The sequence below is a fragment of the Arabidopsis lyrata genome, assembly GCF_000004255.2.
Source record: "Arabidopsis lyrata subsp. lyrata unplaced genomic scaffold ARALYscaffold_8, whole genome shotgun sequence".
Classification (NCBI taxonomy): Eukaryota; Viridiplantae; Streptophyta; class Magnoliopsida; order Brassicales; family Brassicaceae; genus Arabidopsis; species Arabidopsis lyrata.
The window spans coordinates 220,614-232,458 of NW_003302548.1; positions in this window are offsets into that span (position 1 = coordinate 220,614).

The window sequence follows — 11,845 nt, forward strand, 5'->3', positions numbered from 1 at the left end:
TGAATTATCTGTGCTGGAGGCTTGTAGGCCGTTTACGAGGATGATTCCTCAGATGATGAATGAAATAATTCCTCCTGAAATCTATTCACCTAGGTTCGAGCAGTTTTCATTCAGAAGGAGGAATAAATCAAGGGTCCCTCAGAACGTCCAAGTTGGAGACTGTGGCGTGTACGCGTTGAAATTTATCGAATGTCTAGCGCTTGGTGTAAGTTTCGTTGGCATCTGTGATGAAAATATTCAGGCTATACGGGTTAAGATGGCAACAGAGATCTATGATGAGGCACCTGACCTGCTCGCTGCGTTTGATGTCCAATGATACATTATGATGATATGTAAAATATTAGTGTTTCGAACATGTGATTGTCTTTTGTACTAACTATTTATGTTTTTGAGTTCTCGTGATGATTATGTATGGGGTTGATAATGCTTTACGTTTGTGTGATGCGTCTGGATTAATGTTTATTAATTCGTTGTTTGGGTGAGATAATCTAACAACACGGCTGAGTTATGGTTTATTACGAGTTTATTATTGTCGAGTTATACAAATGTTGTATAACTCCCCACCTCGATAACTCCCCACCTCGAATAACTACCCACTCAAGTTATCATTATACCTAGATACCCTTATATATCTCTTCTAAATATAACTCTTGTAAAACAATTCTCTCTCGTCTTTTCTCTTCTTGATTATTAGCAACTAATCTATATAATCTCTCTTGTCTTTCCTCTTGTCGATCATGGATGCATCAGGGTCTAGCAGCAAGAGGACGCGTGTTGAAGACGGTTCTCGCAGCAGGAGGCATGCAGTGGAGATGCAAGAGCAGAAAGAACGTTTCGAAGGCATCATCTCTCTCATCAAACACAACATGAAAGAGACGGAGGAGGCCCACGCTTTGGATCTCACGCTACGTGAGGAGAATGCGAAACTGGATCTCCTAAGGAAGATGATGAGTTTGAAGGACGGATTTAACGTGGAGCAGGAGTTCCAGATCGTGAAGGAGCAGGCAAGGAAGGCTTACGAGGAGAAGGTGGTATTCAACGTGACGGGGATCAACTGGGACAAACTGGGGTTTAAGCCGACCGAGTTGTCGGGGTCGGAATCAGACTAAGAATGGAGATATCCATTCTATTTTTTTTTTTTTTTTTTTTGAATCTATGTTATTGATATGTTAATGAATCTATGTTACTGAATTTATGTCAAGTTATTCTAGCGATATGGCTGACTTAACACAGATGAATTCGTGGTTTAGCCGAGTTATTCCAGCGACACGGCGGACTTATGAGTAATTTTTGATGTCACGGCTGAGTTTTTATACATTTAACGGCTGAGTTATTTACTTTTAGCCGAGTTATTCCAGTGACACGGCGGACTTATGAGTAATTTTTGATGTCACGGCTGAGTTTTTATACATTTAACGGCTGAGTAAATTACTTTTGTACGGCTGAGTTATGTACGTTTATTTGGCAAAATTCAAACAAACAACAATAACAAAAAGCATTACTAACAAGCCAAATAAAATTCAAACATCACTAACAATACAAAAGACAATGGCTGATAAGACACATACAAGCAATCCTGTCAATCCCCTGATGACGATGCGTTGACGATAAACTATTGTTTCCATTTCGTCAATCCTTTTCTGTAATCCAAGCTCAATCGAAATCTTCTCATCTTCTGTATTAATTGATGATATCTCCAACTTTTGCCTCTCCAAATCACCACGAAGCTCCAAAATTGTCGCATTAAGTTCTTCAATCTTCTCAGTCTTCTCTTTAATTACAGATTGAGCTTCTGCCAACGCCCTTTTCGGCCACCCTATGACCTCCTCGTCGAGCCACCTAAAGAATTTGCAGTGAGCATTACCACCTTCCTTGTACAACTGACACCCAAAGAACCTTCGATTTGGATTTTTATCCGTTTTGGATTTGAAGACCTTTGCCGGCAATCCACATTCACACAGTTTCCGAACTCCAGAATTACTCCCAAAGCTACTCGTCGATCCAGAGCTTAATTCCATCTTCTCTCGTTATTCGGAGACAGACGAAGAACCCTAATTGTTTATTTTGGGATAAATGTCTAAATGATGACTCTAGGTGTTCGGAAACTCACTAAATCAATATAGTCATGTATACTAATAAAACTACGTCGTTCGAGACATACCAGTACTGGCTGAGTTACAGCTGTCTTACGAACATCCCATTAATTTATACATATTAATTTTCGAGATTACATAAAGTGGTTTTTCGGGAGACGCCATTAATAATTACTGACATATTCACCCGCAGACAGCAAGTCGTCGAACCAGTCATAAATGACCACATTTTTGAGAAAGTATTCAAAATAATCATGAAACACAGATTAATTCGTGGTTTGGCCGAGTTATGACAGTGTAATGGCTGACTTAACGTAGATATAATTCGTCGAGTTATAGAAGTTTTTGCGTTTTTTAAGACTCAAACGTGACATGTCTGATGTACCACAGATGAATTCGTGGTTTGGCCGAGATGTCTATATTATTTATCGACACAATGCTCATGTTAGTCAAAACCTTTAAATCATTTTATTTAAAGGTTTTGAAATCATTTTATTACGGCTGATTTATCGGTTTGTTGGATGAGCTAATTTTATGATCATTATTTGGAAAGTGAATATAAAAAGATGATGACTTAACACAGAATAATTTGTGGTTTGGCCGAGTTATGACAACGACACGAGTGAGTTATCACATAATAATTGATGGTTTGGCCGAGTTATGGTAGCGACATACAGATAAAAAACCGAATTTATCTAAGCTCACAGATACTTGTTCAAGCTCTGATACTTCTTCTCTAGAATTTCTCTTCCATAAGAAAGATCTTTTCTTCCTGAGCCTCGATGCGCTTCTTGGCTGCATCCAAATCCTGCTTCATCTCATTCTTCTCCTCCTTTATCTTCTCAAATTCGTCACACAATGCGACAGTCCACCACCTCATGAAACCGCAGCCACGACCAGGACCCTTAAAAATCATACATAACTCATATTACACCAAAAAAATTAAATAATAAAAAAAGGAATCAGAACTCAAAATCAAGACCCAATAAATCTTAATAAATGCCTACGTCTGAGATTTCATACGGACAACTGAATTAAAGTTTTCCTCTTGTATTAGGATCACGAGAAGTGGCAACGAGAACCGCTGCACTGCAATCACACGCGATCGGAACGCCCTTATCGCGCCTCCGGTTTTCGCCGTACCTCATTCTCATCCTTATTTCCATACGATCCAGCTCCTACATTACCACAAACACGACAGACAATATAAAGATGTCTAAAGATTTGTTCGTCTCAGACGGTTGGGAAAAAAATACCTCATTTCCTTCGGAAGCAGTTTTCTCATCAACCCTAGAGTCGCCGCCTAGTAGAGATCTCTGCGCCATCATCTTCTCTTTGATTACTAAAAAAATAAATAAATCACTAGATCAATATAGTCGTGTCTACTAAAGCACTGATCAAACGACGTCGTTCAAGCCATTCCTGTATATTGAAGATTAAAACGAGAATTGGCCGAGTTATGACAACGTTTTACGGCTGAGTTACTCAGATATTAATTTATATATACAGTCTCGAGATTATAGAAAGTGTTTTTTGGGGAAACGCCAACAATAATTGCTGACATATTCACACGCACACGCGTTTTAATGTCATAAATTAATACATAATAATTGAAAATAATACAAAAAAAAATTATTATAATAACTAAAACAATTAAAAAAATATTCAAAATAATTCAAATACGTTACGGCTGAGGTATTTACTAATTACGGCCGAGTTATGAGAAAAATCATTTTATTTAGAGGGCCATTTGTATATTAACATTATATCTGGTTCTAATAATGTCCAGATTTATAACATTAAATCACAATAAAAATTTCATACTTCCAGCCCATTCACATTCTATATAGATCGACTTTCTAGGAATGGAAGTTAAGTATGGCCTCTGTGTGTTTAGGGTTTAGATGGTGTTGGTTTAGGGTTTAGGATACAAACATGAGCTAATTTTATGATCATTAAAAGATGAGTGAATAGAAGAAGTTAAATACATCTTATAAACGTTGTTTAATTTCAGATTAAATCAAATCACGAATTTAACACATAATAATTCGTGGTTTGGCCGAGTTATGACAACAACACGGTTGATGTACCACAGATGAATTCGTGGTTTGGCCGAGTTATGACAACGTTTTACGGCTGAGTTACTCAGATATTAATTTATATATACAGTCTCGAGATTACAGAAAGTGTTTTTTGGGGAAACGCCAACAATAATTGCTGACATATTCACACGCACACGCGTTTTAATGTCATAAATTAATACATAATAATTGAAAATAATACAAAAAAATTATTATAATAACTAAAACAATTAAAAAATATTCAAAATAATTCAAATACGTTACAGCTGAGGTATTTACTAATTACGGCCGAGTTATGTGAAAAATCATTTTATTTAGAGGGCCATTTGTATATTAACATTATGTCTGGTTCTAATAATGTCCAGATTTATAACATTAAATCACAATAAAAATTTCATACTTCCAGCCCATTCACATTCTATATAGATCGACTTTCTAGGAATGGAAGTTAAGTATGGCCTCTGTGTGTTTAGGGTTTAGATGGTGTTGGTTTAGGGTTTAGGGTACAAACATGAGCTAATTTTATGATCATTAAAAGATGAGTGAATAGAAGAAGTTAAATACATCTTATAAACGTTGTTTAATTTCAGATTAAATCAAATCACGAATTTAACACATAATAATTCGTGGTTTGGCCGAGTTATGACAACAACACGGCTGATGTACCACAGATGAATTCGTGGTTTGGCCGAGTTATTGTGGATGTCGGATTCACACACTCAAGTATTTTGTTAAGTGGGAAAGATTATTCTTGAGGGACAAAAATGAATATGTAAAAACTTATAAATTGTTACGAAAATTGCTATAGTATTTCTCTCTTGAGAGGAAGCTCCCTTTTACATGGCCATTGGCCTCTATATTTATACATAGATAAACGACATTAAAATGAGCAATTAAGTACAATTATTTCTTCTTAAATGTGTCCGTTTTGATTCTTTGGCTTTAATACTCAACATTTGAATTTGAGTTGACTCTGATCTTCATGGGCCTCGCCTCTTTTGGCCCAAGTGTCCTTGAACCGACTTACCCGTGTCTTCCACACCGAACTCGTGTCACAGTGCAGTCACTTCGGATTCTCGAAATGGTGACAACCACTTCGACCGTCCCTTCAGCTCACGGGTCCAATGGGCTTCATCCTTTATGGGCCATTATCTTGATTACGTGGCAATCTTTGGTTGGTCTCGTACTTCTGGTGCGGGATCCGACACCAACAATTAGCCCCCCAAGTTCTTCGAAGTGCTATTCCAATTCGGAGGACTTTAAATACTCAAGTGGCCAAAGATTGCGCTCGAGAATCTTTCTGATTTCCCGCCGAAAATCTCATCACTCCTTTAATTTCGGCACTATCCATTTTTAACTGAGTGACATCTGTCATCATTATGACCGTATATTGATTAATTACTATTAAAACGGGAAAAACCTTCCCACTTCCCACACGACTTCCGAGGCGGTTTCATCATTAGCTTGAGGTAACTTCTTTTCACCATTACTCTCTTCTTTTACTTTTGTACTTTAATCAAAACCTCTCTCTTCGTTCTTTCACCAAAACCCCTCTTCGCCGGATCTTGAATTTTTCTTTCTTCCCAATGACTTCCGATTCCGATAGACCCGAGTCTCCGTCTTTCGACGAGAGGCGTTCTAGCAACGACGAATGCACCCGCTCTGATGATATTGCCGGTCCGCACTATAGGTCCACTTGTACTCTTCAATCCCTCGAGCGGTTGAGAGAGCTTTGCCGGATTCCGCCGGAAATTATGGCGGAAGCGCAAATAGCTTCCCCCACAGAATCTCCAGAGAACCATCGCGATGGTTACTTCTGTGTATACGAGATTTATTTCAAGGGTTGCGGGCTGACCTTTCCTCTTCCCGAAGCCCTGGTTCTATACCTAGCGGCTCTTGAAATCGCTCTTCCTCAGTTAACCCCCAATCTTCTCCGTACTATTCTTGGAATTATAACAGTTGCGGCGGAGGCCGGTTATGTTATCGGAGTTACTGAACTAAATGAGCTTCTGAGCGTGAGAAGTTCATCGAAGAAAACGGGGTATTTCTCAGCATATCCTAATGCCAACAGGAACATCATTTCACATTTTCCGAACAAGGATGAAAATTGGCATCATCCTTGGTTTCTAATTAAGAAAACTCCCGCTTCGATTGGAAATCTCGCAGATTTTCTCCCTTCGAAGTGGTCTGCGAAACCCGGTAGTGATTAGGTTGCCCGTATCTTTCCCGGTTGTTTCTTTATCTTTATTGACTAACACCGTTGTTTCATTTCGCAGCTTTCATCGCTTCCAATCTCCCATCTGAAGAGTTCATCGAATTCTTCAAAATAATTCTTGAAGGGGAAACCCTTTGGAATTCCTTCACTCTTGAACGATTCCTAGAAGCTAACCACAGACTCAGGATGAGTCCGCCTGGTCATCTTCACCAAATTCCTCCCCCTCCCTCAACTCAGGGAATGTCATCTCGGGCCCTTGCGGCCAAGCGCAAGTTGCTTTCCAAGCCGATGGCTGAGGCTTGCGAGGAGAAGAAAAAGTTTCTCGCGTCTTCTATAGACAAGAAGGACTACAGTAGGACCTTACTGGTTGATGATGGCAGCACCGAGGGAGCCCGATCTGTCGCTTCCTTCAGATTAACTCCTCGTCGCGATCATCGCGACTCACGTTCTCCTCGGAGGGATCAATCTCCTCGCCGTGATTCACCTCGTCCTCCCCGAGATGATTTTAGTAACGAACCAATTAAGAACTTGGTTCGCCGGAAGAGAGACAAGTCCTCTCGCAGCGATTCTTCCCCGCGGAGGGAAAAGTCGAGGGCCCGGACTGACCGCTCACCTCGATCATCCCCTCCTCCTGAACCAATGGGTCCTCCACGACCGGTTGATATGTCTTCATCCTCCCGGCCTGATAGTGGAAAGACTGCCCGGAGTGCGTCTCCGAAAAGGGGATCTCGAGATGCTTCCTCGAGGTTAAAACCTGCTCTTGTCCCTCAAGTCAAATCGCTTTCAGGTTTGGTGATTCATACAGTCTTCAACGTTTGTTTTTTTTTTTATTAAGATTCCGATTTTTACAACTCTTCCTTCTTCGTAGCTATGGAGAAAGAGGGCAGCGTCTTCCGATGCTTCAAGACCCGATCGGGTTCGATCTTGCCAGACTTCGACAAATGGCGCCCTGCGATTCGTGAACGCTATTTGCTTCACGCGCATCACTCATCTCGGGTAAGTTCCGTTTTTTTTTTAATATATTTTTTATTGCATTGCCATTCTGTGAACTGACTCGCCATCCCGGGTTCATGTATAATGCCAGGCTCAAAGCGAATTTAACGATATGATCGAACATTACGAAGGGTTGGTCATTGGACGAGAGAAGGAGATTGATACGTGGAAAAAGAAACTCTCTGCCCTTGAGGCTGAACTCAGTTCTTCTGCCGGCTCCAAGCACGATCTGGAGGACAAGGTCGACAGTTTAACATCCGAGCTTGCGCAGATAAAGGGGGAGCTGCAGGGTCAGTACGACCAGAACTTCAAGCTCCAGGAAGAGTTTTCTGGTGTTCAGGGTAGGCTTCAAGAGTCCGAATCAAACGCTGATTCCCTGAACAACCAACTCATCGAGCTTAACGCGAAGTACAAGGCGATTGCCAAATTGCGTGACTCCGAGTTGGCGAGGTCGGCATCAAAAGCCAGAAAAGAGGTTAAGGGACGCGGGATGGAGTTGATCCAAGGGGCCATCCGATTCATGCAGACTGAGAAGGCTAGATCTGATTTGGAATCAGACATCAAGGAGCACGAGAACAACCTGATCCTGCTGGATCAAATCCATGATACAGATTTCTCCGAGGAGCAAGAGAGAACCGAACTGTCGGCTAATCTTTCTGAAAAGCGGAGTCGCTTGGCAGCTCTTCCTACTTCGACCTTCAACCCTCAGGACTTCGAGGAATTCTTCACTGAATCGCCTCCTATAAGTGAATCAGGTCTAGACTGGGCAGGTAATGCTTGGCTCCTGATATTTATTGCCTTTTCTTACCTTGTACCTTTGATTGACTGGAATTACTATTCCTAGGCTCAAGTGAAGCGGAAGACGTTGTTCCGCCTGTAGTTCCTATGGTACCGGAAGTCTCTCCGGAGGTTGGTTGCACCGTGGAGAGCGGATCAGGAGTTTCATCTGACCAAGCGGCTGCCAAGGAGGCGAATCCGGCTCAACAGTCGAAAAAAGCTTCGACTGTTGAGCCGGATTCCGAGGTGGCTGCTGCTCCGTAGTGGTTGTGTCCATTTTAAATTGGGGATTGTCCCTTTAATTTTAAGACTTAATTTCGAACTTATTTTTGGCCTAAGGAGGCTTTATTGTTTTTGGCCTAAGGAGGCTTTATTATTTTTTCAAGATATTTGCCTGAGGAGGCTTTTAAACCTTTCTAGGTTGTGACCCAAGGGGGTTTGGTTAAAATTATATGCGGGTTTGCAAAGTCCGCTTTTTAACCTTTTGTGGCCTTGTGGCAATGCTTTCGAGATTTTTAGGCTGATCAGACCTTTCTCTTTAGTATGCGAGAACTGAGCTCGGCTTAAAGCGAGTTCCCCACTTCGGGTTTAGTCAACTCGATAAACTTACTGGGCTTGGGCCTTAGAAACTTTTGTAGTTAATGCGACGGTTGCGCTTTCCCTTCTTATAAGTAAGAAAAACGGCTCGTCTTTAATGCAAAAAGTGCTTTTTTTCTCGATTTCCAAAAATGGTTTAAACCACTCGGACACACTACCATTATTGGGTTTATGGTTCCAAGACAAACCCTAAATCATTATAAATAAAGGCTTACATACTTCTAAGCTTTATTTAAGCATGACTTTAGAATCTTACTTGAGAAATACTTTAAGAATGGAAAACGAAGGAGTAGCCCCCATCGATCCCGGCAGCCCACTTTTCTTGTCCGGCGACGGATTTGAACCGGCCGGCGTTCTCTTTCCTCACGCCGTCTTTCACTTCCCTTCAAAGGAGAAGAAAGAGGCTTGCGACTTCATCGACAAGGTAAATATTTAAAGTTCTTGACTCAAAAACTTTTTGCTTCATTTTATTCACTCATCTTTATGCTAGGTCGCCGACAAGCACCGTCGCTTATGTGAAGAGAGGCAGCGGCTGGGCCTCAAAAGGCAAACACTCGAGGCTCGCATTGCTCGGGTGGAGAGGAAGATACGGGCTTTGGAGAGTGATCCCTTTCAATGGGAGTGGCGGAACTTCGATTCCGTTGCTGAGATCCCGAAGATGCTTCGGATGTATCTCCGTGCTAGAGGAGTCCCGGGTCCCGTGAACGCCCCAGTCTTCGCCGTTCCATCCGATAGTGAAGAGGAAGAGGACTTGGAGGAGGAGGCCAGCAACTGCCGGAAACGCATTCGGGATCGTTCCGAAGTGGATGCCAAAAACAAGGCGTCCACTTCGAAGACTAAACCGGCGATGAAGGAGCCTGTTCCTGAGCCTCTCCCATAAATGTTCTTTAATATCTTCACTTCTTCTCTTTTTTTTTTTTTTTAAAACTCGTAATGGGCTTCGGCCCCTTTTAATTTTATGGAAATATTTGCTACTTTCCTTTCTTTCCAAATATTCTTGGAGATGCGTCTTTTAATGCAGGATCCATTCGAGGGCATAAATCTCTCCGCGAATCATTCCATTCTTTGGATAGAATCCGCAGCTTGTTAGGGATATGACTTTTTCTATAAATTGTTGTCTCAATTTCCCTTTACTCCTCACCATTCTTTTCATTTTAGTAGGTATGGAGTTCAATCTTCGCTGTTCAGAATCTATGCCCGACTTCACCAGAATCGGAATGATAAACAAAGATGTTCCAAATGAGCCAAGCAGGCAGCCTCCTCCACTTCGCGGCTTCTCGAGATCTCAGATCCGAGCCCCATGTGCTTTGATCAGGGATCTCTCAATCAGAGACCAGGGAACAGCGACGGTGTTCATAGAGGCACTTGAGCTTCAACACCGGAAGCTTATGTCGGAAAAGAGGAGACTTCGGAAGAGGATCAACCGGATGCAACGCAGGCTTACTACGGTGTCAAGAGATCTTCACATCCTTGAATCTCACCCCGGAGAGTGGATTGAACTTGGAATTTCAGACTTTGCTCGAATTCCGGACTGCATGATGCCAATCCTCGATCTTGCTGGTCAAGGAGTTGAAGTGTTCTGCTCGTCAACAAGGTTTTCATAATCCAAAGTGTACGATGAGGGACATTCCGTTTTCTAAAATAACGCTTTATTTCCAATTCCTTGTATGTTCGCTTAGCCGAACCTTTCTCCTTTAATAAAGAAATAAAACAAATTTTTATTAATAGCTGAACTCGTTTTCGAGCTGCCTACGTACCCATCTCGGGATCAAGCCACACCGTAGTTCATGTACATAAACAATGCATGTAGCTTTTAAACATAAAACTTCTTTAAGTTGATCACATTCCAAGGTCGCTTGACTGGATTGTCTTCTAGGTCTTTTAACCTATAAACGCCGTTTCGAACCACCTCGGTAATAATGTAAGGTCCCTCCCAATTAATACCGAGTTTTCCAGCACCTTCTTCTTTTTTGTTGTCAAAGACGCGTCTTAATACGTAATCTCCCACGAAGAACGGCCTACTTTTAACCTTTGAATTGTAATACCGTGCTGCTGCCTGTTGGTAATTCTGGATCCGAATTAGAGCTTGATCACGCCTTTCATTTATGGTGTCTAGAGAATCTTTAAGCATTGCTGAATTTTCTTCCTCATTTAACGGTGCTTCTGTTCGACGAAGTCCGGGCACATTGAGTTCAGCTGGTACTACCGCTTCCATGCCATAAACCAAAGAGAATGGAGTTTCTCCTGTAGGTCGCCTAGGGGTTGTACGATAAGCCCACAGGACGGGTTGGAGTTCTTCATACCATCCTCCCTTTAGATGACTTAAGCGTTTCTTGAGATTGCTTAATATCGTCTTGTTCGCGGCTTCGGCTTGACCGTTTCCTTGCGGATATCGTGGAGTAGAATAACTAACTTTGATTCCCCAGTCCGCACAAAAGGCATCAAACTCGTGTGAAATGAATTGCGGTCCATTATCAGTGACTATTTCGTATGGAACTCCATGTCGACATATAATGTTTTTCCAAATAAAGGTCTGCACCGCCGAATCCTTGATACCGACATACGCCTCAGCTTCAATCCATTTTGAAAAGTAATCCGTAAGGACTAAAAGGTACTGTACACCTCGAGTTGATTTGTGCAATGGCCCAATGATGTCCATTGACCACCTCATAAACGGGTATGGGGCGGAAATGGAGGAGAATAATTCCGACGGTTGATGGATCAATGGTGCATGGAGTTGGCAACGCTTGCATCTTTGGGCGAACTTAACACAATCTGTGATCATAGTGGGCCAAAAATACCCCATTCTTTTAACTTTAAAAGCCATAGCTCTTCCTGATGAATGACTCCCACATAATCCTTCATGCACTTCGCTCATGACGATTTCGACTTCGGGCCCAAAAATGCATAATAGGTAAGGGTCACTGACACCTCGTCTATATAACGCATCCTTCGACAGACAAAATTTCGCGCTAACGACTTTCATTTTCCTGGCCTGCCATTTATTCTTTGGGAGCTCACCTGTCATGATGTAGTGCTTTATTGGCTCCCTCCAGTCAGCCCCCCAGTCTTTAGCCGGAATTTGGTCA